This window comes from Papaver somniferum, unplaced genomic scaffold, assembly GCF_003573695.1.
Source record: "Papaver somniferum cultivar HN1 unplaced genomic scaffold, ASM357369v1 unplaced-scaffold_10, whole genome shotgun sequence".
Classification (NCBI taxonomy): domain Eukaryota; kingdom Viridiplantae; phylum Streptophyta; class Magnoliopsida; order Ranunculales; family Papaveraceae; genus Papaver; species Papaver somniferum.
Window position 1 is genome coordinate 7797286 of NW_020618825.1, and position 15547 is coordinate 7812832.

Here is a 15547-nt window from a genome sequence, read left to right on the forward strand (position 1 = left end):
GGCTTCAGGCACAGTAGTGGGCGTGAAACTTCAAGTTGACCTTTGTTTAAAATTAGATTTTCATGGCGTGTATCAATTAGCCGATGAGCTTTGTGATGTTCTTTCAAGAGCATATTTTAAAGAGAAGAAGCAAGATGCCAGCCAAAGCTTGTGTACTTGAGAAGAGAAGGACGACGCCACAAAAGAAAACGAGTGGTACACCATGGTTAATGCAGTGAAATGTATGGTCCAGATGCATGCTAACAAGACCAGAAGTTTTAAGTGTTATTCTGTGCTCATCCTATGTGATATAATGGCAATGTTCTTCCGTTTGAGCTACACCCTTGACCTTTGTTCTTATTCTTGGATGCAATCGTTTAATTCGGACATCCATTTTTATTGTTCTTTCGCTCGGGAACGATGTAAATGGTGTTCTGAGTTAGGCCTATGAGAAAACTAACCAACCGTCTTTTTAATAGAGAAATACATAAAAGATCAATAAAAATGGATCTGAGCATTGTTGGCCGAAAGGAAACTCAAGCATCCCGTCCTTACTGTTTGAGAACACCGTATAAAAAGGTCGAGGGATTGCCCATCAGAGCTGCTGCTACTCCAATGCACATGAAAATTTGTCTCACATCAAACGAAATTCTCCTCTCTTATTCTTCCATGGATGACTCAACTAATTAAATGACACAATAAACAGCATGATCCAACAACCTCCTCCTTCACATATTTACTACTACTACTATTTAAATTAGTTTAAGCAATTCTTTGTTGCTCACCAGAATTAAGCTAGTTATAGTATATTTGAGATAAAAATGAAGAGGTGTGTTAGATATCAAAAACAAGCATTTCACTCTTAATATAGTGATGTTATTAATTGTGTAAGATGGATCTATACATTACACAACCTGCATTTAAGTAGTTGTTGTTCTTCGATTCAATGAATTAAGTGATTCTTGTTCTTGGATCGGACGAATAGGTATTACCGTTCGTCGAATTCAAGAACAAGAGCCACTTGAAAAGCTCCCTCTCTTGAGAACTGTGGAAGAAAAAGTCTGTACATTACTCATTCAAATAGAAGTACAATAAGCCAAGAAATTAACGACATACATATGTTTGACTTTCTTGACTTATTTAGTCGATAAAATCAAATTTATGTGTCTTGAACTTGGTTCAAATAGGAGTTGCTATTGGTTCTCCAATTGAGTCGGTTACCATTGAATTTTTATCTTTCTGGTAAGAGCATATTTTTTCGGCGTTTGATGAGATTCCGAATGCAAAATTTTATTCAGTTCCAGACCTATTTCAATTGTAGCGAATTATTAACCGAGTCATTTTGCCGATAATTTCAGGATCTAAACGCAAGCAACAGGCAGCTGATGATGACCATAAAAAAATACTACCTCCGTCCCATTATTAGTTGACCTACTGTATAACTAAATTTAGTTATCTTACAAAGCTTACAAAGCTTTTATGTATATGCAGATTGAATGAAAAACTCTTACAAAGCTTTTATTGAACCGCATATCGAATGAAAAACTCTTACAAAGCTTTTATGTACACTACAAAACAGAAGGCCTCTTGGAACGGCCAAAAAACGTCCCAAGAAGACAAAAAACCGTCCCAAGAGGTATTAGGGACGGTTTATGTACCGTCCCATGTTCCACCGTCACTAATACTATTTGGCCATGTTTTTTTTTTGGGACGGACATATTTTAGCCTTGATTTAAATATTTTATGACTATTAGGGACGGTCAGGCCATCACCGTCCCAAATATCCTTCTTTAGGGACGGTTTTTTCAAAACTGGCCGTCCCTAAAAGCCTTCTTTTTTGTAGTGGTATATGCATTAGAGTCCAGAGATATCCGATACCATGAGAAAGTATTTGAAAGAAAAGATAACATCTAGTAATAGCATAACAGACGGTATATAAGACAATATATAAAGGAAAACATGAACACCCGTCAGAATCGTACAAGAGTCGAGCAGAGTCAATAGAAGAGGACTTGACTATACACATGGCAAACAAGGCTCATATGACTAAACATAAATCTTCCAAATCTGTAAAAGGTGAGAACCAGGGGTGAGCGTCGGAAGATATGGGTTACCTCGTCTGCATCCAATCCAATTTATTACGGATACAAATTTGGCGTCCGCATCCAGTCCAATATCCAATGGTGGATGAATGGATTGGATACTATAGAATTTCTAAATTATAAGAATGTCATAAACAACACTCCAAGCAAACACTTTAAGAATTTCTAAATTATCTATATCTATATATTTCTAAAAACTATATAAATGCCCTTAATTCAGGTCCAATCCATAGTCCGTTGGATTTCAAAAATCTCATCCGCATCCAACCATTAGTGAACTGTCCGTGCATCCATCCCCAAAATATGGTTTGTCCCGTGGGTTACGGGTCGAATGCTCACCCCTGATAGACAAACGAAAGCGGTTCATTACGCCCACATGTGTAGGCCCATTACGCCCACATATACCTAGCTCAGAGTCTCGGTCGGACCTTGCTTTTTTGTCTCTCACTTGCTCTTTTCAATGGCGTCGTCTTCATCTTCATCATCAGAGGTATCTGAAAGAAGAAGTATACCCGGAGCATCGTTTGTATCTGATGTTCAGACTTATTTGACACAATTTTGTCTTGATGTCATTTCTTCCTTGGCATTTCTTCAAGAAAGGTTTGATCTTTTTCTCATTCTCTTTTTCTGTCTTGATTTAGGTATTTATTTTCTTATGGATTAGTTCCAAAATTGACTGTAATTTAGTGTTTTGTAGTGGCTTTTGAAAATGGTTTTGGTATATAAAGGGTTGTTGTGGATTAAAACATGATTCTTTGGCTGATTTTTGAGATTTAAAGAACATTTGATTGATAGAAAGCCAATAACTGTGCTGTATTTAGCCACATCCAGAATGAGCTCTTTAATTTCTTCACTGGATATGTACTTTCTAGATATCTAATGTCGCTGTAAGTAATTTCATTTTCATTGGAATTGCTGAAGTTTTTGGCTCCCTCCCTTCACACTGTAGATCACTTGTCGACTTACATTGAAGTGATACTGGTTGAGATCATTGAAGTCAGCTTGTAGTCTCAAGTTTCTTTTTATTTGGATGTTATTTTTTTTGAAGCATATTATTTGGATGTAATGATTTATGGTTAAGTACTGTTTTCTATCAATTTCTCTTCGGTTATGTCCATTACCATCATTTACTCCTTGACTTATATTATAAGCTTTGATTGATACTTTGCCACCTTAGTTCCGAGTCTTTCAGTGATTTGATAAGTATAAGCTGAAAATTGTAATGGTAATGTAAAAGTTTAGAAATTACATCTCATTTTCTAACGAAAGATGGATATATAGACTGGATTTAATGTGGATATACAATTTATGTTGCCACATAAAATATAGTTTTGTAAGGCTTATTGGATTATGAATTCTTCTTGTATGTAAAGATTACATTGAGATGAGTAAAAATGGCATGAGCACGAGATTTGGTGTCTGATAAGTGATACCTATACAAGGTACCCGTCACAGCTACATAAAAATATACGAAAGTTATGGTTAATGTCAAGAACATTTTGTTGTAGTCTGTAGGAAAATAAGATGTCTATATCCAAGCTTACATTGAAGTAAGACTGTAAAATGCAGTCATGTCTATTTATTTTCTTTTTTCTTCATCTTCTCGAGCTTTATAGAATGCAAATATATGAAAATTTAGCAGCAAGCGGAACCGTAGCCCTTTCCGCGGGTCTCCAGTATAAAAACCACTTTCAATACAGTGAAAAACACATTCTAAGGAAATAGTTACCCTTCGATATAGCTATGTTAAAGTCAACCACCTACTGGCTACTGCCAGTAGTGGTCTTGATGCCGCAAGACACTGGTCTTTCTGGAACCGGGCTTATCAATTGTGATCTTGAACATTCATACAGGTGGTCAAATAGATAACTAAATCAGCCCTGGTTGCTATAAACAACAACAGAAGGACAAAAACAACTAAACAACCTGAATTGACTGGCTGAAATTACATTCATCCAAGCAGGTCTCCACTTTTATCCAGTTAGCAGGTCGTCAGTAAAACATGCACCCTCACCAAAACTATATTCAATTTCCTAATCCACAGCTGAGACACAACCAGATGAACCTTACGTTGACCCTGCATTGAAATAAATGTTGTTGCTACTTGGTTGAGATGAAACTTCTTGCTCAGCAGCGGGAGCTTCAGGTGCTTAACATACTTTCAGTTTTCTCAGATCTCATATAGGCTAGATTTTTGTATTTAGTAGCTGACAGTGCAACTGCTGCAAAACATGTATTGACACTTTTAATTCTTAATGAAAGCTGATTGGCTAATTAAAACTTGAAATGTGATTTGATTGATTTGAACCTTCAACTTATTTGACTTAAAATAGATCAAAGCCATCAAGGTCTGCCTATCTAGCAATTTTGATGTGTGTTTTGTTTCGACACCTTAACTAGAGAAGACTATAAAGCAATTTTACAATTTCTTGCTGTTTTTGTCAAGTAAACTGGTTTTTTGTACAACTAATCATGTTTCTTTTTTCTTTTGATCACCAGGAAAAAATTCCCAGTATGGAGAAGTGCTAGGATATAGTTGCTACTTTGCAGGCTAAGAAGGGCACTGGTGAGGTTCGTTATTCATATTTCTTTGCGTATTTTTGACACAATAGAGACTTGTTCGATTTCAGATAATTCAAATACATCTTCTAGATTAATGGCATTTTTACAAGTTCCTTAAATTCAAACATTTTTCACAAATACATGCTTAGAAATTTAAGCACTCCTTAGCATGCTGGATGAAGTTTCGACTTCCTAATGTCAATTTAGTACTCACAATTTCAGCTAGTCTATATTTATTTTGTGTCTCTATGTCAGTACTCAGTAGAGGTTTATTAACACTGGGACGTCAGCATATAATTATTTTTTTAAGGGAGAGGTGGTTCTGGTTATCATTTCTTTTCATAGTCTACAGTTTATGTTCATTCAGACTAGAGATAGAAAAATAGATCTAATGGTAGATGCTTGTCCCCAGCCTTTATTTTGATCAAGCAGGGTTTTTTGAGCGTCGGCCAAAACAAGTCCAGTCGTCCTGGTATCTTAATCTTTTATTTCCTGTTTTCTGTTATCTTCTCTATCATCCGAAATTGTGAGTTCTTGAACCAACTCCTTTATGTCTTAAGCGTGGACTCATAACTGTATGTTGTTTTAATCCTGGCTCATTCCAGCTCATTCATAGTCAGTTTCCAAAAATGTGTTTCTGACGAACAACTACAGATTAATGATGATGATGAACCATGCCAAAATTTCAAGTGGCCCATTTTTTGCATCGTCTAAGTTGGTTCTTTGACTTTGGAACTTTCATTAATGAGCACCCACCACATGCTGGCAGCTCAGAGCATTTCCTTAAAAGTCAAATTCTTTGCAGCTGTGTCAGTTCTTGTTTGATTCGCTGGACCACTCTTCTGCATCTGTTACCTAAACAGTTATCAATGCTGCCTTCTTTTATGAACTTCCTAACTGGATTTCATTTGCGTAATGGATTACCATGGGACCCATGTCCTTTTACTGGTTGATCAATATAAAGAACTTTTGTTTTTATTTAAATTTGAAATCTTCAGGAACAACTTAGGTTTATTGGTATAAATGCTTCCTGGTTTAGATCACGTGGAGCCACCAGGGCCACCACCATCTGCTACTTCAGAACTGAATATTATGTCTTGCCCTATATTGGGTTTGACTCTGATACGTCTTACTTACTGTTCATAGTAAGTATAACAAGCATGCTGTGGCGTGCCTCATTGATGTTTTTTTCTTCGTACTGTTGGTTCATAATCACTTTTCCTCATTTTATCTGGTTGCAGGAACTAAAGCCGATTTTGAAGTTTCAGAAGGCATATATTCACGGGCCCGCATTGAGGAGTCAGACTCCGTATATCTGTGGCTGGGAGCAAATATCTGGAATACACGAGTGAAGAGATCCGTTTATTGAAAATTTGCATATTAATAATAATGCTTTTCTTCTTCTAGTAGTACGTCAGTACTAGCATACAGGATAAAAATTGAATCTGTTCTTTTTGACAAAATGTCACTCTTCTGGACCCTTAAACTCATAAACATTAGAAGGAAACATTCCCACCAGAAGCTGGCTTTGGCTTGTGTTTTTACAAGGCCCTCAGTCACCACGAAGGCGGATTCAACCGCAGATGCATCACCAGCAACAATTGCAGCTTCCTTCTTTAATTTCACCGGTTAGTGCCTCCAGGCTTCAGGCACAACAGTGGACATGGTAAAAAAAATCTTCAGGTTGACCGTATAATGTTTTTGTTTATCAAAATTTTGATTTTCATGGCGTGTATCAATCACCTGATGAGGTTTGTGATGTACTTTTAGGAACATGTTTTAGACGATAGATGCAAGATGCCAGCCAAAGCTTGTTTACTTGAGGAGAGAAGGAGGATGCCACGAAGGAAGGAAAATGAGAGGGTACACAATGGTTAATGCGGCAAATTTTATGGTAGAGATGCATGCTAACAAGAGCAGAAGTCTCAGAGTGCTGTACTGTGCTCATCCTCTGCGAAAAGGGGAAAAGTAAATGAAAGGCAATTGCTAAATACTACCTCCGTTCCTAAAAAAGTGGTACTATCACTTTTTCATTTTAGCTTAAAAATAGGCCAAATTGAAAAAGACAAAAGTAATTCTTTTTCAGGAACGAAGGGAATAATAATTTACTTTTATTACAGATTTCATATTACATCACTATATAACCTAAAAATGAAAAATATATAGTAATTTATTGCCACGTTTAGTATTTAATGTCTTTGCTTTTCTTGATGATGAAGTGAACTGTCGAGCCTCCATTTAAAGAGTGGTAAAATAATATCGCCATCCAGTACGAATTGCATGGCAGGTACAATTCTAACTACTATAACCATGCTGCCTGTAGTCGAATTCTTGAAAGCTCAACAATGTCCCATTATTGAAGCGTCGCATGAAATTTCTTGGCAACAATCATGCTGCCTAAGGAAATCGCATGTCCCACGTTCGTGGTGACATGACTTTGCCGAAGAAAAAACCACCGTTACCTCCAGAATTGCATATATATATATATATAGCATAATAACAAAGAACTAATCTCCATTCTTGTTATTATCTCGATTCTCAGGAGATGTACAATTAAGTCGCTCGGTTTTGCTACACGGCCTATTCAAACGATAGATTTTTCCAAATGAGTCTGTCCCAAAACTTTTCCTTCAATGACGTACTAGAAAAACACCGGTCCAGTGTAGTTCTTTAAGGGCCCGCTGCGGGTCCCTAAGGATTCACCACTCGGAGATGGAGTGTTTAGATAAAGGGTGATGATACACCCACCGATTTTCTGTCCCGAGCCGGTCCCTGGAACCCACGGGAGATAATAAGGGGTGGGTCTGGGTCCCACCAAGAATTTGTCTCAGTCGGGATTTAGTGTTGGGATAAAAATTCGGTAGATTAATCATTTCCGTTAGATAAAAACCACATAATAGGGAAAATAATTGGGGGCAAAGTGTGGGAGGTGGGAGTATCTAACTTGCTTCATTTGTTTCTGCGGTTTTCTATAACTTTTCTTACATTCGAACACATACGTTTGGGATATTGGGATGTAAATATATATTCTGGTTGTCCTTAAATATCCTTTGATGGGTCTTTTCCTGGAACATGGATTAAATTATGGAAACATTTTAGAAAAATCCAGTTGGTTGACCCTTTGTGTTCCAATATTAACAACAACTATCAGAAAATACCACTTTTACTCCCTCCGTCCCTATTATATAGGCGGGGAAGTTAAAATCTCATAGAATAAGATATTGTTTGGTTTTCATAAATTTTCATGTTTTTTCCTGTTTTTATCCTTTGTCTTAATCTCAATACAATTTCCAATACAACATAAATAAGGTTATATGGGTCAAAAGGTATCTTGAAATTAGAATTTCCCTTATTTAGTGGGACTAGGAAAATCCAATATTCCGTCTATATAATAGGGACGGATATCTAATCAAAGTTTCAAGTACAAGTTAGAAATATATCGATCTACTTGAAAACTACCTTTATTTTGAAAGATGCGACAAGCTTGCTAGCATGAACCGGTGCCCATAATATCTACATTGTATTTGTTTACAAGCAGTGGTGGATCCAGGAATTCTGGTTGGGTGGGGTAATATTAAAAAAAAAAAGCTTTTCACCTTAACTAATCTATTTTTATTGGCAAGCAAGACATACCGGTTCGCATCATAGACACAGTAAAACAAAAATTAATGTAAAGAATAAATGAATTTTTACCTAAAAAAAAATTAATCGTTCATATCTTGATTATCAAGTCATGTTTCAGGTTGAGAAGTCAATTGATTATCATTAATCAATACAGGAGCCGAATCCTGTCGCCTAAGTTTCTTGAAATATCTTTCGATACCTATTCAAAAGACAAAAATGAAAATCTTATCAAACAAAAAATCACCACCATACTTAAGATAAATCCAACTGGGGCACCGTGTTTATGATACTAGGAGTTATTTGACAGTACGATAACTTTGATTGATAACTTTATACTTGATTAATTGGTAGCATATGGCATATTGCAATGACCACTAAATTCAAATCATATTAACTTTGTCGGCTTATGTAAACTAAAGGAAACAACTAAATATATGAAGACTATACATATTGCATCATCAGATCATCTAATTTCTTCTTAAATACCGAAGGAAGAAGAGTAAAAATTACATGCCTCCGGCATCCCTTTTATTTTTGTTGCGATACATTCCCAAATTATTTGAAAAACCCTAAAAGCTTTATCTTTTTTAGCCTTTCCGTCTCTCTATATCCACGGATACGAAATTTCCTCTCTGACTTCTAACAAAACGCTGACTACTCACAGCTTAGTGTGGAAAATTTAGGTGGGTCCGGAGACCCACCTAAATCTAACATAGCTCCGCTCCTGTTTACAAGAAGAGAATGGAAAGCAAAACACATAGTGTTTTATTTAGTTTTTGTGTATACATATATCTCACCATCAGACACGTGTATATAGAAAGATACGTGGAAAGCATGCAGACCAAGACATCAAAATACGATGCACTACGGAACACCAAATAAACCCCAAGGAGTTACTTTATCTCATCCCAAAAAGAAGATCAACGGTGGAGAGAAAGTTAGCTGACACGGATGTGACAGGGGCAGAAGACACTTGTCTGACACGAGCAGGCATCTCAACCACCCTCATTAAACACTCTGAGCAGTATACGTGTCGATCAACCCATGGACGAGCGAGGATGTCTCTGCGTGATCAAGTGGCAAACGCAGACCTCTGCGTGATGGACACAAGACACTAGAAGATAAGGTTCCAACGGCCTTCAGAGATGGGTCCCACACTCTAACCCTATAAATACCCCCTCTCCACCGAGAGGAAAGGGGATCGAAAAAATCAGGAAGGGAAGGAGAGAGAGATTTCGAGTGTAAGTTAATCCTTTAGAAGAGAAAATACATGTAAACCCAAAAGTCATTCGACTGCTCTTGTAACCGCGAAGAACATAGTGAAACTACCAACCCCGTGGACGTAGGCTTTAGTGCTGAACCACGTAAACCTCGGTCTTGTTTATATTTCAGCACTTTATATTTGCCTAACCCCTGCGGCACATATTCGATATTACAACCGTGTCTTAGCTAGATGGGGTCGGAACGACGTTGTACTCTGCAGATACTTCCCGTCAAGCCTGAAGGGATCGGCATTATCCTGGTTTGATAATCTGCCACCAGACTCCATCCACTCATACGACCAACTCGCAGAAAAATTCTTAAGAACATACATGTACAACAAGACTGTAAACACAGGGATGGATAAGCTCTTTTCACTGGCGATTGGCTACAAGGAAACCACGAGGGAATACACTAACATATGGCACAAGATCTGCCAAGCCATAGGGAGCGTGGACCCAGTGGTAAGCATCAATTGCTACAAATGGGGATTAGACCGAATGAGTCCACTATTTGTTGAGATTCATGGAAGCGTGCCTAAGACAGAGGGAGATCTTCGAATAATTATTGAAAAGTACGCTCGACTTGAAGAAACTCAACGGGAAAACCCGAGGGCATATCCGCAGAGATCTCACCGCACCAATTCAGCAGAACAAACCAATGGGGCTAAAAGGAGTTGCTCAGTGGAGAGACCTCACGAAGATAGGAAGGAACGAAGGGACGAACGAAGAACAGGTGACCGAAAATTCGAAGATCAAGTTTACACGAAACTCAACGCTAGCTATGCTCGTATCCTACTAGAGATCAAAGGGAAGGAAAACCTGGAATGGCCATGGTCTAAGGGAAAGCAGCCCCCGAGATCCGAGAAGTCTAAAGATTACTGTGAATATCATTGTTTCAACGGACACCAGACCGAAAAATGCAAGAACCTTAAAATAATGATCCAAAAATTAATTGATGCAGGAGAGCTCAAACATTACGTACGAAAGGATATTACCGAGGATAGATCTAAACGAACCAAACCAGTCCAACTTCCGGAAGGAAACCGCACAATCAACACCATCTCGTGTTCTGAAGCCGCAGGGCCCTCACTTACAGCGCAGATAGGGAAGAGGTTACGGAAGCAATTCGAAGACCGCTGCGAATTGTATAAGGTCGATGGAATAGAGGTGGACGATCAAGAAGAGTGGATGGAATCTCCTATTATCTTCGATGCCGAAGATATCGAAGAAGATATGGAATACCATAACGATCCCTTGGTCCTGACACTACTAGTAGCCGGATGTAACCTCAAAAAGATCCTCATAGACGGGGGAAGCTCTCGGAACGTCCTATTTTACGATGCATTTAAACGGATGAAACTCCATGATGAACAGTTAATGACCTCTTATTACACCATCTACGGATTCAATGGAGCACCCACGAAGCCCTTGGGAGACATCGGGTTGCAGGTTAACGCAGGGCCCATGAAATTAGAAACCCGATTCAGTGTGGTGGACACCCCATCCCCCTACAACGCCATTATTGGATGAAAATGGATACATAAACTCAAAGGAGTTGCGGCAACGTACCACCAATATCTCAGATTCCCAACACCTGAAGGAGTAATGGAAATCAAGGGAGATCGGGTCACTACGAGAGAGTGCCAGGCCACTCAGGATCATATCAACAACGAGCAAGAAGAGCAGCGAAAAAATCCAAAGATTAAAAAATAAAGGAACCGCGAAAGAGAAGCCCATAGACCTGTTTCTCAAGGAAACTACAGGAAAGGTCTTGACGAGAGATGATAATGTCTTGAGCACAGAAACAAGTACTCCAACAACCAGCGGAGGACAGAAACCCACTAAATAGCAATTAAAGAGCGTCCCAGTCCTCGGAAATCCGAAGCCTGTGTTCACACCAGTGGAGCCCGTAAAATAAATCAACATAGGAACGGAAGGAAGCCCGAAGATGATTAAAATAGGGACCATAATGGACGAAGGAAGAAAAGATTCTTTGACCAGATTACTGAAGGAATACGCGGATGTGTTCGCCTGGAAGCTAGGAGATATGCCGGGGATTGACCCCGAAAGTAATCCAACATGAGCTACGCATCAAACCGGGCACGCCCCGTTCAGGCAGAAAATACGAAAAGTAGCTCCGGAGTATCACGAAGCAGTAGAAATAGAACTTCGGAAACTACTAGACGCAGGATTTATCAAGGAAGTCAAGTACCCTACCTGGATCTCCAACATGGTCATTGTTCCTAAGAAAAATGGAGGGGTTAGAATATGCATCTATTTTACTAATCTCAACAAGGCATGTCCAAAGGACAGCTATCCCCTGCCAAGCATAGATCAGCTGGTAGAAGCAGTAGAAGGATATGAAGAACTGTCATTCATGGATGGACATTCTGGCTACAACCAAGTGGCTCTGGCAGAAGAAGATCAGCCACACACAGCGTTCTACACCCCACATGGCCTTTATTGCTACACTAGAATGCCCTTCGGACTTCGAAACGCAGGGGCAACATACCAAAGAATGGTCGACGCTATCTTCAAGCCATGGATTGGAGGAACCTTAGAAGTCTACGTTGACGACATGCTCGTCAAAAGTAAGTTGCGCAGAGATCACCACCAGGATCTGAGAAATATCTTCGAAGCCATGAGGAAACATCATATGAAAGTGAACCCGGATAAATGTACTTTCGGTGTCACCTCGGGGAAATTCCTCGGGTATCTGGTAACAAAAAGGGGCATCGAGGTAGACCCAGCAAAGATTCAGGCCATAGTAGAAATGTCGTCCCCGAAGAATTTAAAGGAAGTGCAGAAACTCAATGGATCCATAGCAGCTTTGAGCATATTTATTGCCCGATCCTCGGACAAATGCAAACATTTCTTCAATATTCTCAAAAAAGGGAGCAGGTTCGAATGGACCGTCGAATGCGATGAGGCATTCCAAAAAATCAAAGAACACCTAGCTTCAATTCCGATCCTGCAGAAGCCAGATCCTGATGAAGTTTTGGCATTGTACATAGCAGCAACAGAAGACGCAGTCAGCGCGGTGTTGGTCAAAACCAATACGAAGATAGAACAACCTATCTATTACGTCAGCAAGACCCTCAATTCTGCGGAAAGGAACTATACCAAGATCGAACAGCTCATCCTCGCATTGGTATGGGCTACTCAAAAGCTGAGAACCTACTTCCTAACTCACCTCGTCAGGGTCCCATGCAAATCACCATTGGAAGCAGTCCTCAAAAGCACGGGAAAATTGGGCAGAATAGCCAAATGGAACACCCATCTAGACCAATTCAACATCATTCATGAAATACAACATTTTCGGAAGTCCCAAGTTCTGGTGGATTTCTTAGCAGACCTCCCCCTTGACAACGACGAATAGATTAAAGGAATACCAGAAGCCGAGGAAGAAAACAAGGATCCAATGGATGTCCTCGAACTCGCGAGTCAAAAACAATGGGAAGTCTTCGTTGACGGATCCAAAAATAAGGAAGGAACAGGGATAGGCATCGTCATCATCACTCCAACCGGAGAAAGGATTATACAGGCACTTAGGTTAGCATTCAAAGAGCATACCAACAACATCGTTGAATACAAAGCTGTTGTACATGCCCTCCGTATAATAATAGAGATGGGGGTAACCGATGTAAGACTGAAATGTGATTCGCAGCTTGTCATACGGAAAATAGGGCTCGAGTATAATGTGTACGATGACACCCTCTCAGCTTACATGGCCTTGGTCCAAACATTAGCATCGCAGATCCCGAACATCAAGTTCCGGCACTTATGCAGAAGGGACCTCAGGCATGCGGATGCCCTAGCATATATATCATCCATGTTGAGGGATAAAAACGCCGAAGCTATTAAAATAACAAGGGTATACGATCCTTCAATTGCATCTCAATTCTCCTTCGCTACCAATCAAGATACAATGGAAGAAAGTATCGAAGACCAGGTAGGAGAAGACATCCATAACGATTTTGAAGAAGAAGATATCCTGTCAAGAGCAAATCAAGATGAAGACTTCAGCAACGAAGATGATTGGAGAGTGATGATCCATTCCTTTCTCGAAAAGGGAAGCTTACCTACGGATCAGAAACAAGCTAGGAAGATACTCTCCAAAGTAGGAAGATATGATCTTCGGGATGGGGTCTTGTACAAGAAATCCTTCCTCGGACCATTACTACGTTGTTTGTCCCGGAAATAGGGGCATCGAATTCTAAACGATATCCATTATGGTGACGCGGGGAATCATAGCGGCATGAGATCACTAGCTGACAAAGCAAAAACGCAAGGGTATTACTGGCCGACAATGATACAGGATGCCGCGAAGATGTCCCGACGGTGTGAAGAATGTCAGCGCTTCGCCAAAAAGATCCACGCGCCGGAAACAATGTTAAACTCCATCGACTGCCCGTGGCCATTTGCAAAATGGGGCGTAGACATCGTCGGACCTTTCATCGAAGGATCAGGGAAAAGACGATATTTGATAGTAGCCACGAACTACTTCAGCAAATGGGTGGAGGCTAAGGCATTGGCCAGGATCAGAGACGTGGATGTGTTTACTTTCATATTCCAAAACATCATTTGCAGATTCGGTATACCCGCTGAAATTGTGTCTGATAATGGTAAGCAATTACAGGGGAAAAATATAGACATGATCTTCGATACTTTCAAGATAAGAAAGAACAAGTCCACCCCCATATACCCTCAAAGTAACGGACAAGCGGAAGCTACCAACAAGACCCTCGCCCTTATACTCAAAAAACAATTAGACGAGCATAAAGGGAGATGGTGTGAACAGCTGTACAATGTGTTATGGGCATACAGGACAACGCGCAGATCCGCCACCGGGGAATCCCCGTTTCTTCTAACATACGGAGCCGAAGCAGTCATCCCTACGGAAATCCTCATGCCAACCACGAAGACCGAAGCTTGGGAGAAAAACCTCACGACAGATATGATGTTAGAAAGATTGGACGACTTGGAAGAAAGAAGGGAAGCAGCATTACAAAAGATGGAAAATTATCAACGAAGACTAGCAAGGGAGTATAACAAAAAGGTAAAGCTTCGGAATTTTGTAGAAGGGCAATATGTGTTGAGAACAATCCCACGGTATCAACAAGAAAAGAAATGGGGAAAATTAGCACCTACGTGGGGAGGACCTTTTATAATACACGATGTTGCGGTAGCGGTTCCTACTACCTTCGTAATCTAAAAGGCGAGGTCCTCCGGCATCCTTGGAATGCTAAGTGGCTCAAACCATACTTCCCATAGGAGCAACGCAGACTTGCATCTGCTTGGAGTATACCATAAGAAGAAGGGAGCCCGACCGCTCCACATGTTTCTATCTCTGGAAGAGGAATTGCAGGCCTCAACCTATCAATCAAACAAGCCTTCAAATTATCAAAGTCAACGAAATCTATCGACAATATTGGGGAAAGTAGTTAATCTACAATCTCTCAGGGCTCCCCCATCAGCGTCCATAAGTGTAAGACCAGGGGGAATGCACCCAGCAGAAAGAGATACCCAACCAATCTTAAGGCAACGGGTCGACGGAATGGGTGTGTAAATATTTTAACCCCATATCCTAGAACGTTGCCTCGGCCCCCGCCGTCTGGGAATCCTCTGGCTCAGGATTCGCCAGCGGGGTGACAGGTCTCAAGACGATCACGAAGGTACCTCCCTTCAGTATCGCACCCAAACACTTAACAACTTTGCTTTTCTTTTTTCACAATGCTTAAAATAAAAACAAACCAACATTGCAGGTATATAAAGAAAAGGATCCATTTCATGAAGGATTAACTTACAAAGGATGATTACAAAAAATGAAAGGCCAATTCAAGGAAGAATACACATCAAAAAATATTCCTTGTACATGATACTAGCAAAAAATATCCTTCTTACATAATTACAAAAAAGGAAAGGATAATAATGCTGCGGTCTCTATCTAGATAATGCTGTCCCATCAGCAGGATTGTTCGGAAGGCTTGAAGGGACACTCCCACCATATGAAGGTCC

The 15547-nt window shown here is 39.9% G+C and overlaps 1 long non-coding RNA gene across 2 annotated transcripts; it reads left to right on the top strand.

Annotated features, from left to right (window-relative positions):
- The first annotated feature begins 4177 nt into the window (after nt 1-4177).
- Nucleotides 4178-6822, top strand: LOC113326025. 2 transcript variants are annotated; one of them, XR_003348238.1, is made up of 4 exons: nt 4178-4227; nt 4581-4647; nt 5885-6309; nt 6414-6822. It is a non-coding gene; the product is annotated as an uncharacterized LOC113326025 (long non-coding RNA). The 2 variants fall into 2 exon arrangements; XR_003348237.1 differs by having other exon boundaries at nt 4185-4227; nt 4581-4652.
- Nucleotides 6823-15547: the final 8725 nt, after the last annotated feature.